The sequence below is a fragment of the Tenrec ecaudatus genome, chromosome 14 (genome assembly GCF_050624435.1).
Source record: "Tenrec ecaudatus isolate mTenEca1 chromosome 14, mTenEca1.hap1, whole genome shotgun sequence".
In the NCBI taxonomy this organism is placed as follows: domain Eukaryota; kingdom Metazoa; phylum Chordata; class Mammalia; order Afrosoricida; family Tenrecidae; genus Tenrec; species Tenrec ecaudatus.
In genome coordinates this window covers 12,678,671-12,691,116 of record NC_134543.1, presented here as the reverse complement: position 1 = coordinate 12,691,116, position 12,446 = coordinate 12,678,671, and the positions used below count along the sequence as shown (strand labels likewise).

General features: G+C 49.0%; 1 protein-coding gene across 2 annotated transcripts in view; it reads left to right on the top strand.

Moving 5' to 3' along the window:
* The first annotated feature begins 3,612 nt into the window (after positions 1 to 3,612).
* The window catches only part of DGLUCY (D-glutamate cyclase), a 103,081-nt gene continuing 94,247 nt past the window's right edge, over positions 3,613 to 12,446 (top strand). For both annotated transcript variants that reach the window (XM_075530778.1, XM_075530779.1), the window contains exon 1: positions 3,613 to 3,794. The gene's annotated coding sequence lies outside the window, so the exon portion shown is untranslated. The remainder of the gene's footprint in view (positions 3,795 to 12,446) is intronic.

The following is a 12,446-nucleotide window of genomic DNA, read 5'->3' as shown; positions in this document are numbered from 1 at the left end:
TCAATTGCCATCCCTTTCCTTAACTTTAAAGTAGCTGCAATTACCTGGCATACAATAGTTACCTGGGTGTAATTTTTTTCTTGAGAGAGAGAAAGAGTGTCTCATTTTAGCTAAGCAATTGCAGACAATAGCTTGATTATACTTCTAAATTCTTTCGACACAAGCAATTGCCTCGCTTCCCAAGCACTGGAGGCTGCCTGAACATTATAATATTTCTCTTCCTTTGCGATTTTGCTGGAATCTCACCCACTGAAAAATAAACAACTGTAAATCTGTGGCATTCCGCAACCTCTCTCTGGTCATCCGCACAGTGTCACCATCTGGGCTCTGAACTCCAGCTCTAAGACCCAGGGACCAGTGGTGGGATTTAGCCGGTTCCCACCAGGTCAGCAGAGTCTACCAGACTCATACACCTAATTTTTCTCTGTTGAGTTCAGCAAACCAGTTGTTAAAGTGGCCTTGATAATTAGGATTCTCTCTAAGGTGGGTGGCTGGGACACGATTTGTGGAAATCTCAAATGCATGTCCCTTACACTTTTGCAACATTCTCTGCACAACAGCGTGTTCTCAGTGCCAGGAGGGATGTGCACTGTGTTCATGGGTATAAAAAAAGGAGACAAAACCATGCTTGCCATATGTATCTCTTCGTTTCATGAAACTCGTATTTTGGACGAAACACTACCATTTTATTCCTTCGCGTTTGTGAAAGCAAGCGTACAATGTGAAGAGAAAACAAACATCAGAGGGTGACACCCTGTCATTCGTTTCAGCTATGTGTTAGGCCCCAGATATTATGAGTGGATGATGCCATTCCGGAACGTGCTCTGTATTGGACAGGGTTCTCTAGAGAGACAAACCAGATTGCTAGTAATTATATATAAATATATTTCTAAAGATAGATATATAATTCAAGAAATGAACCGTTAAATTATATACAGCTAGATAATACAAGAAATTAACGGTTAAATTATAAAGCAGTGAGACACTAGCAGTCCTTTAAGGCTTGAGAGCCGCCAGTTGCCAGTCCCCTTCTGTAGAGAGAGCTGGGCTATATATACCCAGGCAGCAAACAGCAAGGCAGGTCCCCAACTGTCATCGACTGTCGGTCCCCAGCTCCAGAGATGTACATTCCAATCGTGTGGGCTTACAGGGACCTCAACTTTCAGCGACACAGTCCACAGGCTAGGCATCCCACAGGTAGTGTACCCCTTTAAACTGAGGCACAGAGCAAGCAAGCCATTTATCCCTCCGCCCTTCAGTTAATCCTACTGGTGTTTATCGGCCAGGCTGGCACAATAAACTATCGCAGGCTCACAGAGCTGAACACATTGCCAGACCCATTGTTGCAAGTTCACCAGAAATGGAAAGAAGCTTCCAAAGACGAACATGCGAGAAATTTGTTCAGAGAAAAGACGTGGCCGGTTTCTAATCGGTTCAACACAATGACTGTCGTCTAATTGGGATCCTCCTCCTAGGGTGAAAAAAATGGCTAAGGACAAACCACACAGCTTGGATAAAAGCCAAGAATATGCAAGTGAGGGTGTCAATCAAGATGCAATATGGAAACATCTTAGAGTTTTCTTGTCAGGTACTACTCCACTCTTTTTTCAATAATATTTTAAACCTTCTCTTATGACATAACCTAGTTTTGCATATCTCTTTTATTGTTCTTATTTAAGTATTAACTTATGAAATAATAAACTACCTTTCTTTACACGTCAAACACTGAACTATTGGGGCAGCGAACCGGTTGTTAAATGATCTGCATCCCACCCCTGCAGGGGAGTGTTCTGCCCCCGAAGCGTTGCTTCTTCAAGAACCATCAGCTTCTATGGAGTGCAGTTGGGGATGTTCTGATAGGTTTCAGGTAATAGTTGGAAACTCTGTGCCCTCCGACCAATTTAGCTCTCTTTGACTTTATTTCATTCTCTGTAAACACAACATCACACAGAGCAACCTAAGCGGCAGCTCGGTTCCCCCAGGGATCTGCAGACGAGCCAAGCTAAAGCCTGAGACCAAGGAGGCTAGTGCGATGCTTTCGGGCTGACTGGCCTGGCAGAGGGTGCCTTGTTGTTTGGTCCAATGCCAGTCTCTGTTCTTGTCTTTTGGTGCCATCGAGTCGACCGGATGTGCAGCAGAATGAAACGCTGCCCCGTCCCACACCGTTCCCACAATCCCTGCTCTGGTTGGACCCATTGCTGCAGCCACCCACCTCTTGGAAGGTCTTCTTTTTCAATGACGCTCCACTTTAGCAAAGGAGCCTGGTGGCGCAGTGGGTTACATTCTGGGCTGCTGCTCACGGCAAGGTTGGCAGTTTGACACCACTCGTCGCTCGGCTGAAGAAAGATGAGGCTCGCTACTTCCGTAAAGAGTCACAGTCTCGGGAACCCACACACGCAGGTCTACTCAGTCAGTTGGAATCGACTTGAAGGAAGTGAGTTGTCTAACCCAACATGACCTCCTTCTCCAGGGATGGGTCCTTCCTGAGACCATGTCCAAAGCAAGCAGACCTTCTACATCAGAATCTCACTGGAACATGCACCAGAAGACCCCAAACCAATCAACCAACAAACAAACCTATGTTTGAGAATGAGTGGGGTCAGAGCAGAGACTCAAGACCAAATCTGTAGACAATAGAACATCTCCTCACAGAAGGGTCACAAGGAAGGGATGGGTCAACCAGTTGGCTGTATAGCACCGATGAAACACACACTATGCCTCTGCTGCTTTGAGGCTTCCTCAGCCCCCGCTATCATGACTCCAGTCCTGCCTTTCGGTTCTGGCTAGACCAGACGGAGCATGTACACTGGTACACCAAAGAGCTCATAGCACATGGAATCCACGTAAGATAAACCCCTCTGGAACAGAAATAGAAGTATCGACAGCAGGAAGGTAGGGGGAAGGCGAGGGAGAAGAGGCACAAAGGGGGAAACCGATCGCAATGATGGATGCATATCCCCAGCCCCACCTCTGAAGGTGATGAAGAATAGAAATGCAGGTGAAGGGAGACAGCGGCCGGTGTAAGATATGGAGATAATACTTTATACCTTATCAAGGGCTCACAGGTGGGAGGGTGGGGAAGGAGGGAAAGAAGAGGAGTGATGCCAAGGGCTCAAATCGAAAGTAAATGTTTAGAAAATGATGATGGCAACCTATGTACACATATGCTCGGTACAATTGATGTATGGATTGTCATCAAGGCTGCAAGAGTCCCCAATTAAAACAAAATCTGCACTGGAACACCAACCCAGAATCCTGTGCACGGTGCGCTTCAGGAGCATGGATGGAGATCCCGTTGCTACGGAACCCACTGCGGATGGAAACAGTGCCTTGGTGCCCAAGCTGCACAGCACGCCAACTGCATCCGAATTTCTGGAGTGATGACCAGGCATCAGGATTCTGCAAAGTTGCCCAGGTGGTGCCAGCCAAGTCGGGCGAGCTTGTGTCTCTGGAAAACAGGCTGACCCCTGCCGCAGAGGACTGGCTGGCGCTGGCAAGTCTACAGCACCCTCAGCCAGCTCTGCGGCTTTAAGAACTGGAGCTCTGGGTGTTGGGGGGGGGGGGGGGAGGGAGTTGTGGGGTGGGAAGAAGCCACGCTACAGGCCACGTGAGCATCCAGGGCTACAGAACGGCGAAACTGGGGACAGTCCCGGCTTACAGACCCTGGAGCTGCAGAACCTCCCAGCAGAAGAAAGGAAGGCTTTGTGGCTTTGGGAGGGAAACACGCGCCGCCAGGCCGCGGACACAAAGAGAGGAACTGTGTGTGGCTCTAGGTCAGACGCCCCAAACAAACAGTAAGTCACAGGGGACCAGACACAGCACGCCCCACCCTCCCACCACCCCCTCCACCTCCCTCCTGTGCAAGGAGCCCCGACCAAGCGGGGCCAATCCTTCTTGACACCCCTGCTCCTTGGGATACGCCTCTTCCTCACTGAAGAGTCCAGGCTGAGCCCTCACAGGGGCGCTGGATGACCCAGGACCCCCTGGGAGTGGGCGGTGCTTCCCCTGGGACTGCCCCTTCCTGGGCAGGTTTTTGGTCCGGTCACTGCTCAGGGACCCAGAGGGCATGTCAAAGTGAAAGTGAAACCTACCCAGGTCCCTGGCAGCCTCCGGGGCTCTGGGTCTGCCAGCTGAGGGCATGAGACCAAGGTGAAGTGCCGTGGGGGGCCAGAGCCACGCCGTCAAGGCATGCTGTTGGGGCGAGGGCCCTGCTGTCGTTCCAAGCACCTCCCAGTTGCGCGCCATCCTCACAAACGTCCTCCTGCTTCAGCTGTGGTGTCGTCGCCACCGATCTTCTTGTGGGGGGCCTCCCTCTTCTTGCTGGTCCTCGACTTGACCGAGCAGATGGCCTTTCCTCAGGACTGGTCTCTCCTGACCACACGTCCAAAGCGCACGAGACCACGTCTCGCCATCCTTGTTTCCAAGGAGCCGTCTGGCTCCACTTCTTCCAAGACAGACTTGTCCGTTCTTTGGGCTGCCTTCAATACTTGTGTTATTCTTTGCCGACATCTCATTTCAAATGGGTGGGGGCGAAGGGGGTCGCCAGCGCTGGAGCGGGTCCTCTGGAGCGACTTTTCGATTGTGGAAAATAAGACAGACAGACAGGAAGACAGAGGGGTACGGGGGCTCTTTGTGCCTGTGTCGGGACTGAGAGAGCGAATGTGTTTTCTAATGGGTTACAGACCTTACATTAATGGGGCTTACAGTTCTTTCAAAAGGTACCCCCGTCACACAGCACACAAATTACATAGTGAGTAATACCATAGGTGGGTAGCATAATAAATGGACAATGAGGGGGGTCATCATCTTGATCTAGTGCTAGCAGACCTCCTGCACCCCTGCGCCCTCCCCAGGAGGACTAGTCTCTGATCAGTATCAGCAACAAGAGATGTCAAAACAGCTTGCTACATGTTTCAGTGGGTTGGGTATCGAACCTGACTGCTCCTATCTACAGACAACCTCCAGGCACAGAGGATAGCCAGATGCAGAAATGATACATCCATCGGGGTAGCTCCTTGTGGGGGATATTGGAGGGACTGTCCAGTCATGAGACTATATATTAAGATTTATTTATATCTCATCGCCATGAAGGTCTTCCCCAACCAGAACTGGCTTTCCAGACCCGTAATTATAAGCATAGAAGATTTAGCTGCCTTATGTTCTCACCCAGGCCCCCAGTTGACCACAATTCCCCCTTTGGTATGATGAATTAAATTAGAAAGAGCTATATAAGCGGGCTGACTTTCCTCCACGTGCCGTCTGCAGAAAGAGCCAAGCGAAAACATTGGGGTTAATAAAGCGGAAGGAAGTCCGTCACGTACAGAATTTCCTTGACACCTCCATTTCGTCTCCCCCTTCTTTTTTGAGATTTCAAAATGTGGTCAGTAGTCGCCAACAGTCTGTTTGAAGTCAAGCCAGTTAAACTGTTTAGTCAGTTGACATCGTTATGCAAATTCAGAAGTTCTGCTCTTGGAGAAATGGCCTGTCCAGTGAGTCCATAAAAAGCTGACACCAAACAGTCCAAGTGCATCGATTCTTCTTGTTTTCCGTATTCAAGGTCCAACTTTCTTCTTGTTTTCTTCAAAGTCATTTTATTGGGGATTCGTACAGCTCTTACCACAACCCACCCATCCATCCATTGTGTCGAGCACATTCATGCATTTGTTGCCATCATCATTTTCTTTCTACCTGAGCCCTTGTCATCAGCTCCTCATTTTTTTCCCTTCCTCCCCCACCTTCCCTCCCTCTTCTCATGTCTTACACTGACCAATGTCTCCTTTCACCCACGTTTCTGTTGTCCATCTCCCTGGAAGGGGGTTATATGTACATCATTGTGATCGGTTCCTCCCATCTCCCCTCACCTTACCCTTCCCCCCCTGGCATTGTTACTCTCATTATTGATCCTGAGAGGTTTATCTGTCCTGGATTCCCTGTGTTTCCAGCTCTTATCTGTACCCGTGTACATGCTCTGGTCTAGCCGGATTTGTAAGGTAGAACTGGGGTCATAATAGTGGGGGGAGAGGTGAGGAAGCATTGGAGAACTAGAGGAAAGTTGTGTGTTTCATTGGTGCTGTACTGCACCCTGACTGACTCGTCTCTTCCTTGTGACCATTCTGTAAGGGGATGTCCAGCTGCCTATAGATGGGCATTGGGGAGGGGGGGTTCTCCACTCCATACTCTCCCTCATTCACAATGATAGGATTTTTTGTTCTTTGATGCCTGAGACTTGATCCTATCAACACTTCTTAATCATACAGACTGGTATGCCTCTTCCATATGGACATTGTTGCTACTCCTCTAGATGGCCGCTTGTTTATGTTCAAGCTGTTAAGACCCCAGAGACTATATCTTTTGAGAGCTGGGCACCATCAGCTTTCTTCACCACATTTGCTTATGTACCCATTTGTCTTCAGTGTTCGTGTCAGGAAGGTGAGCAACATGGAATGCCAGATTATTAGAACAAAGTATTCTTACATTGAGGGAGTACTTGAGTGGAGGTCCAATGTCCATCTGCTACCTTAATACTAAACCTAAAAATATATGTGCATAGATCTATTTCCCCATCATCATATATAAATATATTTACATATGTGCATGCCTGTATTTAGACCTCTATAAATGCCCTTTGCCTCCTAGTTCTTTCCTCTGTTTCTCAAGGTCCCACTTTCACAAGGAAATGAAACCACTGAAAATACTTGGGTCTGGGTCAGGCACACACAGTCCTCAAAGTAACCTCTGCTTTTCAACACTCTACAAAGGTCTTGTGCAGCAGGCTTACCCAGTGCAATGCTTCCTTTGACTTCTTGACTGCTGCTTGTCAGTTTCTCCTTAGAGCTATTGGGGGTTCAGTCCCAGACCATCACCATCAAGCAAAGACCCCAGTAAAGCAGGACGCACAAAGCTGTTGGTTTTCCAGTGTCTGCACTGGACTGTAGTCTAGTGAGTGTGCGATCGCCCCTGTTCATAGGCGCCCTCCCATCAGTTCGACTCCTACTGACCTGGGTGCAACAGAAGCAGACACTGCCCGGTCCTGCGCTGGCCTTGCACTTGCTGCTGCTGGAGCCCCTCATTCCAGCCCAAGCCCCAATGGCATGCTGACAGAGTGCGAGATACCGTCAGAGGGACCCACAGGTGGCCCCGAGACCCCAAATGAATACATGCCGCTGGGAAAATGGCTCTCATGACATTGCTCCAGGGGAAGGCCTGGTGGGTCAGTGGTTATCATTGCTCCAGGGGAAGGCCCGGTGGGTCAGTGGTGATCATTGCTCCAGGGGAAGGCCCGGTGGGTCAGTGGTCATTCATTGGGCTGCTGCCTGTAAGCTCAGCAGTTCAGATCCACCAGCAGGGCCGCTAGAGGAAGATGAGGCTTTCTGCCCCCGCTGAGAGTCACCGGGGCAGTTCAACCCTGTCGTGTAGGGTCACGATGCATAACTGAGCCTTGGCTGGGCAGCAGGGACAGTTGCGTGAGACTTGCTGCCTAAAGAGCTGCCATCAGCGTCCCATTTGTAAGAGTAAAAATAAGCAGCACCGCCATCTCTGCCGCGTCCCACTCTGTTTCAAGAGAAGACACTGGAGCTTCCTGGGCTTCCTCAGCGCCCTGCCTGACTCATGGTGACCCCATGTATTACCAAGGGGGACTGCTCGGCCATCGACCTGTGATCCTCAAAGAAGAGATGTCACGTGTGAAGCTTAGTTACAAGTAATGCTCCCTGACGTTTGTTTGCCAACCACAGCCTCTCGTCCCACCTGTCATCTGTTTTCACAAGCACCTCATTTTTTCCTACCTGTTTCTGGGGCCTAGTGGGTTATGTGTGGGGCTGCTAAGGGCAAGGTCAGTAGTTTGAAACCATCAGCCTCTCCATGAGAGAAAGACGAGCCTTTCTCTCCCTGTAATGAGTGACAGTCTCAGAAATCCACAGGGGCAGTTCGACCCTGTCCTACAGGCTCACCATGAGTTCAAATGGACTCGATGGCCATAAATTTAACAATTCTGGCTCAGAGCCCCCCTCTGCTGCCAGCAGACCCAACCAAATTCACTTCCATGAGTGGATTTTGACTCAGAGCAAGCTAGCCTACAGGACAGTGTAGCACGGGTACTCTGAGTTTCTGACACAGTCACTCTATGGGAGGACAAAGCCTTGTATTTCCCCATAGTGGCTGGTGGTTTCAAACTGCTGACCATGCAGATGGCCGCCCAAAATGTAACTCACCACCCCAGCAGAGCTCTCTAAATCCTTCCCCGGGCATTGGCCACGGGGTAGATCAGCTTGTCTCAGTCCCCACTGGGGTTTGCGCCAAGGCCAAGGTGCCCTAGACAGCTGCAGGATTATGCCAGTGACAAATGTGTTTGGGTTTAGGTGTCTCCTCTCTCAGATTATCTGTAGCCTCAGCTCCCCTTCTTTATTACGGACTGTGGGGTGCCTCACTGGGATCTGCCTCACTCCGTGGACTGGTGTGATGGGGGAGGGCCATCGGGTTTTGGACTCTGGTGGTAGGTGGGAGAGTGTTGGCCTCCACTGGCATGGCCGTTCTGCGTCTTTACTAAAGTGGGTGGAAGCTCCGGGGAAGGATGTGGGTGGTGCAGAGAAAGGGGGCCACAAGAACTGGGGTCTACAGGCAGAGTTCCACTGAGGAAAGGAGGTGAGACAGGCAGGCTAGAGTGAACGGAGAAAACTGAGCTGTGTCCTGTCCAGGCAGACCTAAGACACACCGAGCCTTCTCTTCCAAGCCACTACAATAGAGTGCCGCACACACCTTCTAAAAATTATTATTCCTCTGGTCCCCCGGGCATAGCAAGCTATGTTGCCATGGGACGGTAGACTAGTGAGTGGGCAACAGCATTATGAAAAAGGCTGAAATGTTGTGATACAGAGACACAAAGTGAGCACATACCATTGGTGGGGGGGCGGGGGGAGAGGCGGAGAAGAGACCAGCATCCATAGACTTGCTCAATGCAGGGCTGCTTTGAGCCTTCAAGTTGTAATCAAACCAAACCCAAACCCCAAATATCTGCAAAGTGCAATACGTTAAAGGGTGACCATACGGATACAATTACGACGCAGTTTATTTGTTTGGGGCGGCTTAAAACAACGTGGCGGCTTAAAACAACAGTTCCGTAGACGTCGTGGGTTACATGTTGGCTGGTAACCGATAGGTCAGCAATTCAAAACTACCAGAGACTTTTGGGGAGAAAGACAAGACTTTCTACTCCGAGAGTCAGAGTCTCGGAAACCAATCGGGACAGTGTTACCCTGTCTTCTAGGGCTGCTGCAAGTCGGAAGGGACCGGAGGGCAATGGGCTACTTTGTTTGTGTCTGGGCAAGTTAGAGGCCCAGCACAGGTTCCACTGGGATCAGAGAAAGATCCTTCCCGGAGACTCTGCGGAGAAATGGCATCCGTCTCATGGGTAGCTTCTCCAGGCTACATGTTTTCTTTGGCTGTCACCCCTGTCTCCATCTCCAAAGCCAGCAGACTTCTCACATCACACCTCTCAGTCTCCTCTTCTGCCTCACCCTGCCGCCTTGAGGACCATTGTGAAGACATTCCCCTCCCCCCACCATGAGCACTGGCTTTAAGGTCATCTGATTTATCAACTTATTTCCAACCCCAAACCTCATAACCAAGCTGTACCTGCCCATTTGAGCTTCTTTGGAAACCAGGCAACTTCACACTTGACTCTGAAAGGTCTGGGCCATCCCCAGGTCACATGTCAGCCAAGCCCTTGACCCACAGTGGAAGAATTTTCACTCCGCATCCCATCCCCAGCTTCTGTACCTGTCTGCCCTCCCCGCACCCCCCCCCCAATGGACATTGCAGCTTGCTGTGACCCAGGATGTTGGTCCTAATGAGCTGAGAGCTTTCTTTGGCACGCAGATCAGCGCCCTTTCCATTCATTTCACTTAATGGTTCCCTTTTTCAGTTGAGAATGACAGCCGCACGGGGGACCAAACCCGCCCCTCACCTTGACAGATTTCTCAGCCTTCCTAGGCGAGCTGCCAAATTGCTAGATCGTGTTTGTATTATGAAAATTAAAATTTAAAAAATAGAGTGCATTTGTTATTTTTGTTTAAAGGATTTCCCAGCCCGCCTTCGGGCAATATTTATTTTTCTACTCCCAGGTCATGTAATCTTCTTATTTTTTTATATATCATTTTATTGGGGTGGGGGCTCTACAATTCTTGACACAATCCATACATACATCTATTGTGTCAAGCACACCCATACATCTTCTGCCATCATCATTCTCAAAACATTTGCCTTCCACTTCAGCCCTTAATAGCAACTCTTCATTTCCCCCCCCTCCCTCCTGCGTGGTTAATTTTTTAATTGTTTTATTAGGGACTCATACAACTCTTATCATAATCCATACATACATCAATTGTGTACAGCACATTTGTACATTCATTGCCCTCATCATTCCCAAAACATTTGCTCTCCACCTAAGCCCTTGGCATCAGCTCCTCATTTTTCCCCTTCCTCCCTGCTCCCCACTCCATCATGAACCTTTGATAATTTATAAATTATCGCCATATCTTGCCATGTCGGCCGTCTCCTTTCACCCACTTTTCTGTTGTCCATTCCCCAGGGAGGAGGTCACATGTAGATCCTTGTAATCAATTTCCCCTTTCCAACCCACCCTCCTTCTACCGTCCCAGTATCGCCACCCACACCACTGGTCCTGAAGGGATCATCTGCCCTGGATTCCCTGTGCTTCCAATTCCTATCTGTACCAGGGTACATCCTCTAGTCTAGCCAGATTTGTAAGGTAGAATTGGGATTATGGTAGTGGGAGAGGAGGAAGCATTTAGGAACTAGAGGAAAGTTGTATGTTGCATCATTGCAACACTGCACTCTGACTGGCTGGTCTCCTCCCCAAGACCCTTCTGTAAGGGGATGTCCAATGGCCTGCAAATGGGCTTTAGGTCTCCACTCCGCATTCCCCCACTCATTCACTATGATGTTTTTATTCTTTGATGCCTGGTAACTGATCCCTTTGGCACCTGTGATCACAGGTTGATGTGCTTCTTCCATATGGATTTGTTGCTTCTGAGCTAGATGGCCGCTTGTTTACCTTCAAGCCTTTAAGACTCCAGATGCTATATCTTTTGATAGCTGGGTACCATCAGCTTTCTTCACCATATTTGCTTATTCACCCGCTTTGTCTTTAGTGGCTGTGTCGGGAAGGTGAGCATCATAGAATGCCAATTTAATAGAATAAAGTATTCTTGCATTGAGGGAGTACTTGAGCGGAGTCTCAATGTCTTTCTGCTACCTTAATACTAAACCTATAAATATATGCACATAGATCTATTTCACCATCCTCATATATAAATATATTTGCATATGTACATGCCTTTATTTAGACCTCTGTAAATACCCTTTGCCTCCTAGCTCTTTCTTCTATTTCCTTTGACTTGTCTCATTATCATGCTCAGTGTTCATTTGGGGTTCAAGGGCAATATTTCATGTGCTTTCAAGGCCTTCCCAAAACATCCCTGGGTTCACTGGCTCCACCCATGTGTTAGACAGGGTTCTCTAGAGAAACAAAGCCAGGACACTAATAATTATATATATTTATATAGATAGAGAAAATTAAAAATAAACAATTAATCTATATAACAGTGCAAACGGCTCAGTGCAACTCACTTCCCTGAGACAGCTAGTACACGGGCAGTCCTTCAAGTCTTGAGGGCCGCCGGGCAGTCCTCCGTGGAGCAATCCAGGTTATCCGGCCACAGGCAGTAAACAGCAAGACAGGTCACCAACAGGCAACCAGATGACAGGGTCCAACAGTCCCCAGCTCAAGCGATGTATACTCCAGTAGCGTGACAAAACAGGTCTTGAAGGAGCCTCAAGTTAGTGTAGCTAACACAGGTAGTGTAGCCTGCAAATGGAGGCACAGAAAATGCAAAGCAGCCACACACTGGTCTGATGATCAAAGAGCAAGAGAGAGAGAGGCGACCGAGCCATTCATTTATCTCTCCATCCTTCAGCCAATCTCACATGTGTTCATTGGCCAGGTTACCTCTCATAGCCCATTAGCCTGCGAGGTTGACTACTTGCCTCTTCTTCCAAGGATCTCTTACAAGAGACTGACTTGTAGAGACATTAAATGACTTGCCTTGTTGTTGTTAGATGCCATCAAGTTGACCCTGACTCATAGAGATTCTTTGCACAGTGGAACAAAAGACTTCTCGGTCCTGTGTTATCTGTGTTTGAGCCATTGTGCCTGGTGAGAGTCTTTCTTCTCTTCCCTGCCTTTCAACTTGATGTCCTCCCGGGACTGGCCTCTCCTGACACCATGTCCAAGGAGCCTCCAAGGGGCATTCTGGCTGGACTGGCCCGATTCTTCACTGGCACCACAGCTCATAGACATCGAGTCTTCTTCGGTCTTCCTTATTCAGTGTCCAGCTCTCACGTGCATCAGAGGGTCTGGAGGATACCAT